This window comes from Triticum dicoccoides, chromosome 5A (assembly GCF_002162155.2).
Source record: "Triticum dicoccoides isolate Atlit2015 ecotype Zavitan chromosome 5A, WEW_v2.0, whole genome shotgun sequence".
In the NCBI taxonomy this organism is placed as follows: Eukaryota; Viridiplantae; Streptophyta; class Magnoliopsida; order Poales; family Poaceae; genus Triticum; species Triticum dicoccoides.
This window is the reverse complement of record NC_041388.1, coordinates 495,377,126-495,389,883: the sequence shown is the minus strand read 5'-3', so window position 1 is coordinate 495,389,883 and position 12,758 is coordinate 495,377,126. Positions and strand designations below refer to the sequence as shown.

The following is a 12,758-nucleotide window of genomic DNA, read 5'->3' as shown; positions in this document are numbered from 1 at the left end:
CCGGAGCGCCTCCGCCGCGACCACCCCGTCGTCGACCCCGTCGCCGCCACCTCGCCCCCGACGTGGATCTGCCTCGCCGGCCACCCCGAGCCCGCTGCCCTCCTCGACCGGCCCCCTGTGAGCCGCCGACTCCCCTCCTCCCTCTTTGCTTGCACTGCCCCGCCATGCACGCACGCACGTAGCCCGCAGCCCGCAGTCCCTTGTCGTGGCCTCGCCCACCGCATCCCCGCGCTCGCCTTGCTCGTCTTCGCCTTGGCCACCGCTACTTGCCCCCTGGCCAGCGCCGACCTTCACCAAGCCGCCCGCGCGCCACACTCGCCAGCCGCCGCGCAACTACGCACGCCTCGCGGCTCCCGGCCAAACCGCCTCTACCGCCGTTGCCCTCCTTCAACTATCGCGCCGCCGTACCCCCCTGCCTCCGCCCTGCGGTGACCCTGTCGCGGCTCCACGCCGGCGCGCCGCCCTGCCCCCTGCTCCTCGAGGCCGCCCTGGAGACCGGCCTCGCCTCGTCGCACTCCTTGCGGGCGAGCGCCCGCCCAGGCGCACGTTCCCCGGCGCCCGCTAGCGCCCAAACCCGATTGGCCCCCTGGCCCTATGACAGCCAGGGCCCACGCCCCCCTTGAACGATTTAAAAAAAAGAGAATTGAAAAATAATAATATATAAAATAAAAATAAAAATAATTAATTAATTAATTAATTAAAGAAATAATTAACTTAATTAATTTTGCTTAACTAAACTAAACAACTAATCAATCTAATTAAACATTACTTATCTAATTAGCTAATTAATTAGTATGACAGTGGGGCCCACACCCTAATTAATACTAATTAGGGTAATTAAATTGTTTAATTAAAATGTGTGTGTGACCAGTGGGACCCACTGGTCAGATTGACCAGTCAACCCTGTTGACTGCTGACGTCAGCATGACTTCATGCTGATGTCATTAATCCATTTTCGAATTAATTTAAATAATTAATTAAATTCCAGAAATTAATAAAATCTTTATAAAATCATATCTTTTAATCCGTAACTCAGATCAAATTATTTTCAACATGAAAGTTGCTCAGAACGACGAGACGAATCCGGATACGTGGCCCGTTCATCCGCCACGCATCCCTAGCATAGCGAACACGCAACTTTCCCCCTCCGATTCATCTGTCCGAAAACGCAAAACACCGGGGATATTTTTCCGGATGTTTTCCCCCCTTCACCGATATCACCTCATACCACGTTAGGGCACCCCTAGCACCGCTACTTGCCATGTCATGCATCGTCATGCATTTGTTTGCATTATATTTATTGTTTCTTCCCCCTCTTCTCTCGCTAGACATCGAGACCGACGCCGCTGCTACCCAGTATGACTACGGTGTTGACGACCCCTCTCTCTTGCCAAAGCAACCAGGCAAGCCCCCCCTTTTGATCACCAGATATCGCCTACTCTTCTCTCTACTGCTTGCATTAGAGTAGTGTAACATGTTACTGCTTTCCGTTAATCCTATTCCGATGCATAGCTTGTCATTGTTGCTCCAGCTGTTGATACCTTACCTGCAATCCTAAATGCTTAGTATAGGATGCTAGTTTACCATCAGTGGCCCTACATTCTTGTCTGTCTTCCATGCTATACTATCGGGCCGTGATCACTTGGGAGGTGGTCACGGGTATATACTTATACATAATATATGATACTTGTGGTGATTAAAGTTGGGTCGGCTCGTAGGAGTACCCGCGAGTGATTCCGATGTTGGGGGCTGAAGGGGCAGGTGGCTCCATCCCGGTAGAGGTGGGCATGAGTTCCCGAAGGCCCCCGAATGTTACTTTGTGGCGGAGCGACAGGGCAGGTTGAGACCACCTAGGAGAGAGGTGGGCCTGGCCCTGGTCAGCGTCCATGGTTATTTCAAAATAACACGCTTAACGAGATCTTGGTATTTGATCTGAGTCTGGCTACTGGCCTATATGCACTAACCATCTACGTGGGGACAGTTATGGGCACTCGACGTCGTGGTATCAGCCGAAGCCTTCATGATGTCAGCGACTGAGCGGCACTTGCCGGGTTGGACCGCGTAACGCAACTTCCTTTGTAATGGAGGTTGCTAGGTCTGCTCACCGGCCGCGTACGCAACATGCAGGTATGCAATGGGCGATGGGCTCAGACCCCTGCGCCATAGGATTTAGACCGGCGTGCTGACCTCTCTGTTGTGCCTAGGTAGGGCTGTGACGTGTTGATCTTCCGAGGCCGGGCATGACCCAGGAAAGTGTGTCCGGCCAAATGGGATCGAGCGTGTTGGGTTATGTGGTGCACCCCTGCAGGGAAGTTAATCTATTCGAATAGCCGTGATCTTCGGTAACAGGACGACTTGGAGTTGTACCTTGACCTTATGACAACTAGAACCGGATACTTAATAAAACGCACCCTTCCAAGTGCCAGATACAACCGGTGGTCGCTCTCTCGCAGGGCGACGAGGGGAGGATCATCGGTTAGGATTATGCTACACGATGCTACCTGGTGAACTTACCATCTACTCTCTTCTACATGCTGCAAGATGGAGGTGGCCAGAAGCGTAGTCTTCGATAAGGACTAGCTATCCCCCTCTTATTCCGGCATTCTGCAGTTCAGTCCACATATGATACCCTCATTCCATTTGATACCAATGCATACATATGTAGTGTAGTTCCTTGCTTGCGAGTACTTTGGATGAGTACTCACGGTTGCTTTGCTCCCTCTTTTCCCTCTTTCTATACCCGATTGCTGCGACTAGACGATGGAGCCCAGGAGCCAGACGCCACTGTCAATGACGACTACTACTACTAGGGAGGTGCCTACTACTACGTGCAGCCCGCTAACAACGACCAGGAGTAGTTTAGGAGGATCCCAGGCAGGAGGCATGCGCCTCTTTCGATCTGTATCCCAGTTTGTGCTAGCGATCTTATGGCAACTTGTTTAACTTATGTCTGTACTCAGATATTGTTGCTTCCGCTGACTCGTCTATGATCGAGCTCTTGTATTCGAGCCCTCGAGGCCCCTGGCTTGTAATATGATGCTTGTATGACTTATTTTATTTGTAGAGTTGTGTTGTGATATCTTCCCGTGAGTCCCTGATCTTGATCGTACATGGTTGCGTGTATGATTAGTGTACGATTGAATCGGGGGCGTCACACTATGTCAAAGGAACTAAATGAACAATCTAAATTTCAAGTAGGCTTACCTCATATTCTTCATCATCACTTTCCTATGGATCATACGGGTCGTACTGGGCCAGCTTCCTCTTTCTCCCCCCCCCCCAACCATCATCCTCCTGAACATACAATTTTATCCATCACTAGTAAATACGGAAGCCAATTGAAAATTTAGATATGCACACATTACACATTGATCATAGGGCTAATATACTCCCAATATACTATGATCATTGTTTTGCATTTTCCATTGTCATGCACACAAATTGAACATAGCTAATATAACTACATATTGTGGACAAATTTATATACTAATGAATCAAGGGTTACTTTTGGTTTTGACACTCAAATTTGTATTGTCATTCCTACGGTAGGATTGTGATTCTAAACATAAATAATTTCTTAATCAATGGATTCCATTTGGGCATATGACATTCAAAACCCCAATCTGAGTAGCATTCAAAAACAAATCTAATAGGGACCCAATCTAAGGCAACGAATCTGAGTAGTATTAAAAACCCCAATCTGTGAGCACTAAAAACAAATCTAATAAGCATGCATCTGTTCACCACATCTAGCATTTTTGCAACGATTTTATCCAAATCTGAAAACAAATCTAAAACTCTAATCATTGCAGCACCTAAAATCATAGTTCACAACATCCAGCATTTTTGCAATGAATTTATCCAACAAACCCTAGTCCAAAAACCCCCGCCCCCAACCCGTACAAAAAACCTCAGCCCATCCGTCAAACCAACTACTCCAACCATTTGAACTACCGTATGAATCACAATTTAACCAATGCAACTAGGGAGCAACTAACTCTACAAGCTAAGCAAGTGCAAATACCTGCTGCTCCACGGCAGGCGGCGCATCGGGAGCATCGGGATGGACTGCGCCGCTCGATGCCGTCACCTTTTGCACCGATGAGGCAGAGCCCGCCACATCCGCAACGGTTGCGAGTTTCCCCGCACCGCCATGGACGCTGCCGACATCCGCGGTCACCGCGCCCTGACCCTGCAGCTCCACCACATCTCCGGCCGCTGCGCCGGCGTCGCCACGAGCACCGGCCATCTGACAGATGGAGGCGATGAAGGTGAGGAAGAGGATGCGGTGGGGGAGAGCGAGACGGTTTGGTGGAGGCATTGGAGGAGAGCGAGAGGACGCCGGTGGAGGAGAGGAAGACGATGCGGCAGGGAGGAGATTTGGGGGAAAATGATAGGGCGATGGAGGTGGTTGTCCCTCTTTATATGATGGGACATTTCGGGCATGTCCATGGACACGTGCTACCCCACGACCGCGGCCTTGCATGTGCCCATGTATACGCGGCCCCACTCGTCAAAGTTAACGGTCAAAGGCATTGACCCGACGACAACGTCCGTTATAACATGTTCTGAGGGTTTCGGCCAAGGGAGTGGGGAAAAGTGAGCAAAAGTTAACAGAGTATGGATGAATGAGTAGAGCTAAGGAACCAGGGCACAGAAATAAAAATCCCTTTTTGTTTTGCTCACATAAAAATGTATTTGGCAATGAAACTTTATAGACAAGCAGTATACATCCATAGGTTGAAGCCTAAAAAATATATTTTGAATTTTCCAAAACCAAGCTCCATGAAGCCCAGGAGCCCAACGCAATTCCCAAAAATTCATCCTGATATAAATCCTCTTTTTTTGCAGTGATCTTGGTATCTCTACTCCTATAAAAGACTCATTTGATGATGATGATGACGATGATGATGATGATGATGATGATGTTGTGCCTTTCTTCTGTCATTTCTGACCATCAGATTTGCATCCAACGACTGTGAGATAAGTTTTAGCATTTTTGCAACAAGGCCCCACTTCTCTGCTCCAATTTGCAGAAAACCCCTTAGTACTAACCAACCATATCCCTTCCTCACCTCATCAAAGCAACCATGAGAAATATATTTTGAGTTATCGGTAACCACTTGTTTTGTGGTCTCTTCGGATGCAAAACAAGTGGTTAACGATATCTCTATAGGCGCACATGGAGCTTATGGACCTATAATCGGCGAGATTAGAGACAGAGCTGCGAGTTTCAACTGCAAGTTCATGTTTGAAGAAAGAGCGGCTAATTATAAAGCTCGTAGTCTAGCTATATTTTCTCATTCTTTAAATCAGGGGAGACACTTGTGGTTGATCCAACCCACGATCCGTTTTGTATCCCGCTACATGCGGAAATTTGAGCAATAAAATCTAGCTTTATCCTAGAGAAAAACATAGTACTACTTGAGTGTTCTTCTTTCATGTTTGTGAACATGTATTATTCTACTGCAACGCGTTGCTAGTAAATTCAATAAAAGCATCTTCAATGGTTGTAAGATAGTTGTTGATAGAATTTGTCACATAGGATTTTTGATGATGTGTTATACAATAAATGAGGAAAGAGAGGAAGGTTGTATATACATGAACCAACACTCATTGCACAAGCTTCAATGTAGAATGAGAGAGCACCCCATTTATTATCTCACATCTTATTGGGCAAATTAGATACAATTTATTGAAGTTGTTGTATGTTAAGGCGTTGGTTAATGACATGGTATATTTTATCAACAAGCTAACATACAAATTATTAAAGATGCCCTAACATAGTATTTCTTTAACATCGATACACATGGAATGGGAGTAGTAGTACCATTCAAACGGACGACAGGGAAGCATGCATACACTGCATGCCTAGGTTTTAACCCGAGTACGTACGAAATGTTCCATTTATCGCGATGGAAAAATAAGAAATGCTCGATAAAGGTGTCACCAGCGTCAGCGCGGCCGAGTGTCATTGGCTTGAACCGGAGGACAATCGCCATTAATGCCTTGGCCGCTCGGATGACAAGTGGACCGACACTGCTGACAAATGAGTACAGCTCCTCGCGAGGCGTGCCGGCCGTAATTCATTCCGAGAAGAAAGAAAGAAATCGTGCCACCCGTAGAAGGTGGACGGAGAAATCGTGCAATCAAACGCGTTTGCAGGGGGAGGGTGACGAGTGAGGGCAACGTGAAGAGCGGCGAGTGCCTCGTGGTACGCGCCACAGTGCGAAAGACGAGACGCATGCTGCAGGGCTGCATGGCCATGTGTTATCCAGTCCGGCAGTCTTGTCTTGCTCTGATAGGCCGGGAAGCTCTGATAAGAGAGGTTGACGGCGTCACTGCTGGATGGGTCCCAGCGCCGACCATGCTGGCCCAGTAGCTCCTCCCGTGCCGGCCGGAGGCGCGGGCCACCACCTGCCGCGCTTCTCGAGGACGACTCCGCCCATCTCCATGTCTGCGCGTCCGTCGCCCGCAATCCGGAGCATGCCGAAATCACTGGCCGACTCGCGCACCATGCAAAGCTACAGACTAGACTCGCATCAATCTGGTTCTCAATGCGTAAGGCTGGTCATAGTGCATAGTAACTTAGACTAGTGTCATACATATGACATTAGTTTAAATTACTATTTTTATAGTGTAAAGTACTCCCTCCATTTTAAAATATAGTGCGCCCGCGCTTTCCAAGGTTTAACTTTGACCATAAATTTAACCAACGAGACCAACTGTGGCGGGAGAAAAAATTATATAACTGAAAACTTCTTTCGAATACGAATTCACTGATATAATTTTTGCTCCCGCCGCAATCGGTTTTGTTAGTTAAATTTACGGTCAAAGTTAAAACACGTGGATAGAGAAAGCACTACATTGCGGAATGGAGGGAGTAACATACTACCTCCGTCCAGGTGTACTGGGCATCTTAGCGATTTTAGAATTTCCAAATAAGTAAGACGCGAAGGAATTAAATCAGCCTCGTATCACTCCCGTGCCTCGTTCGCTTCACCCTTATGCACAAGTTTTCAATCTTATGGGCAATAACTCTGGTTGCATGCGTTTCGTGCTGCATGTTGATTGGTAAGGCGAAGAAATTGCAATCAATTAGCTCTACTTACAAGATTTTTAATGCTAATTATATTTAATATTACGGCCAATCCCATCATACCTAGATCATGGTGCAGCTCCTTAGGCGCCCAATACACCTGGACGGAGGGAGTAGTAGTGTCATAGGAGATTTCATTTAATAGCTTATAGACTCATCTTGTCTTGGGAAACGCTATGTTACAGTAACATATTATGTTACCATCTCTCATTAACTATTTGCCACATAAGCAAAAATTTCTCGAAATGCGCTATGTTACTACCTAAGTTACTTCCACTATGACTAGCCTAAGTCGAGCGCATGCAGACTTCCGGCACCAGACGCATATGCGGGCTTCTCGCACTACACGCACAACTGAGCTTTGCTACATCCACGTAAAAAGTCTCAAGTACTCCCTCCATTCCACAATGTAGTGCTTTCTCTATCTACGTGCTTCAACTTTGACCGTAAATTTAACTACCAAAACCGATTGTGGCGGGAGCAAAAATTATATCAGTGAATTTGTATTCGAAAAAAGTTTTTAATTATATAAGTTTTTCTCCCGCCGCGGTTGGTCTCGTTGGTTAAATTTATGGTCAAAGTTGGACCTCGGAAAGCGTGGGCGCATTATATTTTGTAATGGAGGGAGTAATAGCCTATGTAGATGTAGCATTTTTGCGCACAATTGCAGGGTAGCGAAAGACTCGCGTCGATTGATTAAGGCCTGAAACCTATCTAAAACTAGTAGAACGCCCGTGCGTTGCCACGGACTTTTGAAATATTTTTGTTGAGTTGTATAAACATAATGGATGTAAATTTTCACATATAGAGATAAGACAGTACGGGAATGTCGGTGCTTTACATGCAGAGACAAGATAGCACGGGCACAATCGGGATATTTGTTGAAGTCCAATTCACTTGCAATGTAAAATTGATAAAAGAGATAAATTAACAATGTATACATATAGAGCGATGATTCAATTAAAATTCTATTACAAATTAATATCTATTGTTCCTTGTTGTTGTGTTTACGCAATTCTCACACAATATTAGAAAATGGTGCTTTTAGCTTCATTCACACGATATTTAAGCAAGTATAATAAAAACTTCTTCCTGAGCCTACATTGGTCCGCTACATTTTAATCTTACTTTATATCATAATAAATATGCTGCTGTAATCATGGAGTAGTGCTTCTAGCATTGTTGAGAGTACTTACAGAAGTGACCATAATCCATAGTACCTGTGTTGCTCCTGTTGCAAATCCCAACCCCAACCCGCGCTCATTCTCAACCCCCACTTTGATCACAAAGTCCACTGACTCGCATTCTAAGTGAGCCAGTTTTCGACACCGGCATGACGGTTAGCAAGGGACAAGGTGGGAAACCGCCTACAGATGTTATTCACTACACGCATATAGCAATTTTTTCTAAGTAGATAATGCTACCCGAACATGCACTCAATAAAAAGATAATGCTAGTCATCTTATATGTATCATCAAAAAATTGCCTTCACCAAATTTGTACAAAAACAAAAGACAAAAACACCTTAACGTGAGATATGATTTTCTAATCCGGCGGCAGCGCCACTCCCTTGATAAATCACGAGCTTGTGCTCTAGATTTACATGCTTGATCATTCTCTTCCCCGTCGGCCTCTGCCTCCGCTCCCCAGCCTTGTTGCCCTCCTCCCCTGACCTCCTTGGCTTCAAGTAAGTCTCGTACAAAGTTTTGTCACTTTGTCTAGATTTTTGGCCCTAAATCATGGGCGTCCTCAGTACACGCACCTCTGAAAAATAGAGAGCATCCATATAAGCTTAAATGCTTGGCCAAGGTCGGCTTAAAAAACGGACTTCTTCCTTGGTTGTTGTAGAACTACATGGCCTGAGCTGCAGTTATTTTATATCTGCTATTTTGCATTGCCAGCGTTCATGTGTCACCTCCAACCTGCATCAGCAAAATATGTAGGCCTCAGTAGTATACTGGACAACTCCAAACCTCATGGAATTGCATAATTTCCATACACCTGCATCGGGCTTGCCTATCAACTACTTAGGTAAGAGTTGAAACCGAGCTCAACCGGTAAGCAAAAAAAATTAAAAATCAGTTCAGGAAAAATGTTGCGCCCTTCTCGAGTCTCGACAGTATGCAAGAATCATGCCTAAACACTATGTGCAGACATGATGAGAGATGCCACCACATGTCACGGTTGTAAACCAGAAAACAGCTAGCCATTCCTATTATACAGATTTGCAAGTCTTAGGATGTGGTAAAATTCTAGGTAAGCAGGTTAGCACTGCCGTACTTGTCATTTGGATCAATACGGCTGTTATACATCTCTGACCTCCTCAGTCCATCAGTAAAAGAGCAAATCATGTAAGGCTTGATTCATATAAGTGTGCATGTGCAATGCACTTCTTGTCAGGAACAAAAAAATTGAATACACAAAGCTAATGTAGAGAAACCTGCAGAGAAAACCAGTACCAGGACATAGTAAAAGTAAACTCTGGAGGAAAATAAACGTGCATTGACCATATATGACTATAAACGACACAACTAAGAAAGCAGTTCCATGCTTTCATGTGACAAACTTCAATAATGCTTAGTAGTTTGTACAATATAATATAAGCAAATATGAAAATGAAATATGGTAAAATCACCCATCCATGGCAGTTTAAGCAAATTATGTAAGTTAACAAGGCAGAAGCAGAAACAGAGTTTTAGCATGTTACCTTTCAAATGACTGTAAGATATCTAACATCAAGGAGTGATCCCGAAAGTCATACTCATAGCAGCCAGAGAGGACATTAGCGACCTTCGTAGGTAAATTGTACAGGAACATCGGTTTCTATTTCTTCAGGACAACTGACTGATAAATCTCATCTGGTGATTTGGCACACCAAGTCTGAACGCCACTGAACATCTCAAGAATGCTCCAAGCGAAACCCCAATGAGTCAGTCTTGTAACTAATTGGGCCTCTGATGTTTGGTCGCCAATATATTTTATGCTTTCATAATCACTCTTGTTGTTAGATATTTGTGATGTGAGCAAAACCAATGTACTACATATATAAATTGAATTAATACAGTTTATTTTACAAAAGCACACAATACAGTAATTTAGGATATAGATCAGAGGTTTCTATAGAATCTAAGCATTTAAAAGGAACATATTTTCACTCATGCTGCCATAACAATTTGGCAATGAGAATCTTGTAAGAACTACATTTTCAGCGATACAATCGAGAAATTATCAATTCCTAAGACCCTAGCTAGAATCCAATAATAATTTATAACAAGGAGGGTCTAGCAAGAGCAAGATGGACACCATCAATGAAATTTCGTCAAGCCTGTGATGCACAGCAACCAACAATGGTGGAGGAAAGTGAGTTGTACCTGAATAGTGCCCGACCGAAGCGACTCAGTCTGAGATTTCGTAGCCACAACCATGGCAAGCATGCACGGCCTCACCATGAGCGAGAGAGGGCACCAAAGCCATTCTGGCTCAAATAGGATGAAGGTGTTAGTGCTAGGAGAAGCATATGCCCCCTGGCCGTTGCGTAGACAGCTCTCTACATGCAAATACAATACAAAAAATTGTTGGAATTGTCAGCTGAATAGCAAATTCAGTTAGAATTTCATGTGAACATAAAACCTCAATTTAATGAGATCAATAAATCTTATTTTTACAAAAATAATAAACACAAGCACTAGAACAATACTTGTACCTAAATAAAGTTTACAGATGCACATGAATAGATCCACACGAACAGAGCCAAACAAAGGGTCGAGTTAGTAACCTCACCATGATCCCGAGATAATTGCTATCCATATGGAGGCGACTCCATCATTGCTATGGAGTAGAACTACGGAACCACAGAACAACATCTCTCGTCATGGAAACCGGGGTGAGAAGAACACGTAGAGGAGCATCATGTCAGGTCACATAAGGCGCGATGTCAGGCACGCCGGCAACCAGCAATGCCATGGAGAAGAAACATAGCAGAACCAGCTGAGCGAGGATGTAGTGGATCAATGGGAAGGTCAACACAACAGCTTGGACCAATTGAATTGATGGCCATTAGATGGGCCGGTGAAAGAAAATTGGGTGGCGCTTGGCCAGGGTCTTTCTTTGCAATGTTCTTCTTCTTCGGGATTGCACTCCGTTGCCACACTTCCCTGTGGTCTTCTCCATCCCGCCAGACACCCCCTGCTTCTTCTCACGCCGTCCCGCGGTCTCGTGTCACTCGATGGCCTCGCTGCTTGGTAGCTACTTCACTGTAACAATGGGAACCAATCTTGTTTCAAGACAAGATTCTGTCAGTGAAAACTACAAAACGCATGAATCATCATGAAAACGAATAGCAGTACATCATAACCAAGTGAAGAAATAAATAAGAAGTGAAAGGAACTTGCAGAAATCAATTTCATATGCGAGGATAATCTGCAAAATATGTTTGTCAAGACAAATCTAAAAACCAAACTGCTTGTGTGACTTTAATATGAATTAAATTGCTGAACCAAATATGTTTGTCAAGACAAATCTGAAAACCAAACTGCTTGTGTGACCTTAACACGAATCAAATTGCTGAACCTCGGTATAGTGGAAAAGATATTACTAACCTATAGAGTAAGACTTCCAATCCTACTGTTTGCTAGCAGCATAATAATGTGACTCCCAGCATACACCAACAATGCGAAAAAATTAGAGCTGGAAGGCATGAATTCCTAATACAAAGAACATGATGATGAAAAACTAATTCAAGCTGAACAGAATCAAATCCTACAGCTCATCCATCTTATGAGGAAAGGATTCCTGCTTCCAAAATGAAGATACCCTGCAAATAACATGGAAAATACAAGTGAGTTTGTACAACAAAGCTGATCCTATTGGAAAGTGCCTACTAATTCAGGATGAGCGGGTAAGAAAGCATCAGACTAATATGGTGCAGATTTTGATTGGCTATGGTACATGTAACTTTGAAATTGCCGTGAAGAAGCTAATATTCAAGGCACAAAATGAGATCTGAGATACAGTATAAATTGACAAGTAGATCTCAGTTTATCATCTGCTTTGAAATTAATTGGAATATAAAGAACTCTGCCACAAGGAACCGCACCCATAGCAGATCAGTCTGAATACAGGTAGCAACAAATCGAATTTGCATCACAACCTTTTCAGTTTCTAAACGGATAGAAGGGAGGAAAGAGCCGGGAAGTCTTACCAAGCAGGATTGGTGTCCGAGACGAAGTCATACTCGAGGGACAGGTAGTTGAGGTATCCGTCCATGTCGCCCACCACGCCGTCCTTCCGAAAGAACTCTGCCCCGCCGATCTTGCCCCCCTTCTCTCCCCTGCCACGCGCCAGGGGCGGCGGCGGTCGGGGCGTAGGTTTAATTTCGTAGGTTAACCGTCGTAAATTTTTTTAGGACGATTTTCTGTCGATGAACCGTAGTGTTTCACAACTGACATCATAGAAGCATACCGATTTTTATTTCGTGGTTCAAGAGCGGAGGGGGGAATCGAAGGGATGCCGGAGGTGGGATCGAGGACGAAAGAAACCGTATCTGATGGGACGAAAATTGACCGGCGGAGACTACCAACTGCTCCATTAGGAGTAGAGATATCATAGATATGTCTTTTTTTTGTAGTGCTATCCAATCTATTTAAGCTGGCAGGCCGCG

At 44.8% G+C, this 12,758-nt stretch overlaps 1 long non-coding RNA gene across 5 annotated transcripts; it reads right to left on the bottom strand.

Moving 5' to 3' along the window:
* Positions 1-8,539: 8,539 nt before the first annotated feature.
* On the bottom strand, positions 8,540-12,532 carry LOC119302394. Of its 5 annotated transcripts, none has more exons than XR_005147542.1 (6): positions 12,300-12,532; positions 11,698-11,912; positions 10,880-11,372; positions 10,471-10,646; positions 9,807-10,136; positions 8,540-9,021 (listed from the first exon to the last, which is right to left on the bottom strand). It is a non-coding gene; the product is annotated as an uncharacterized LOC119302394 (long non-coding RNA). The 5 variants fall into 5 exon arrangements; XR_005147543.1 differs by having other exon boundaries at positions 10,880-11,352; XR_005147544.1 differs by having other exon boundaries at positions 10,880-11,352; positions 11,862-11,912.
* Positions 12,533-12,758: the final 226 nt, after the last annotated feature.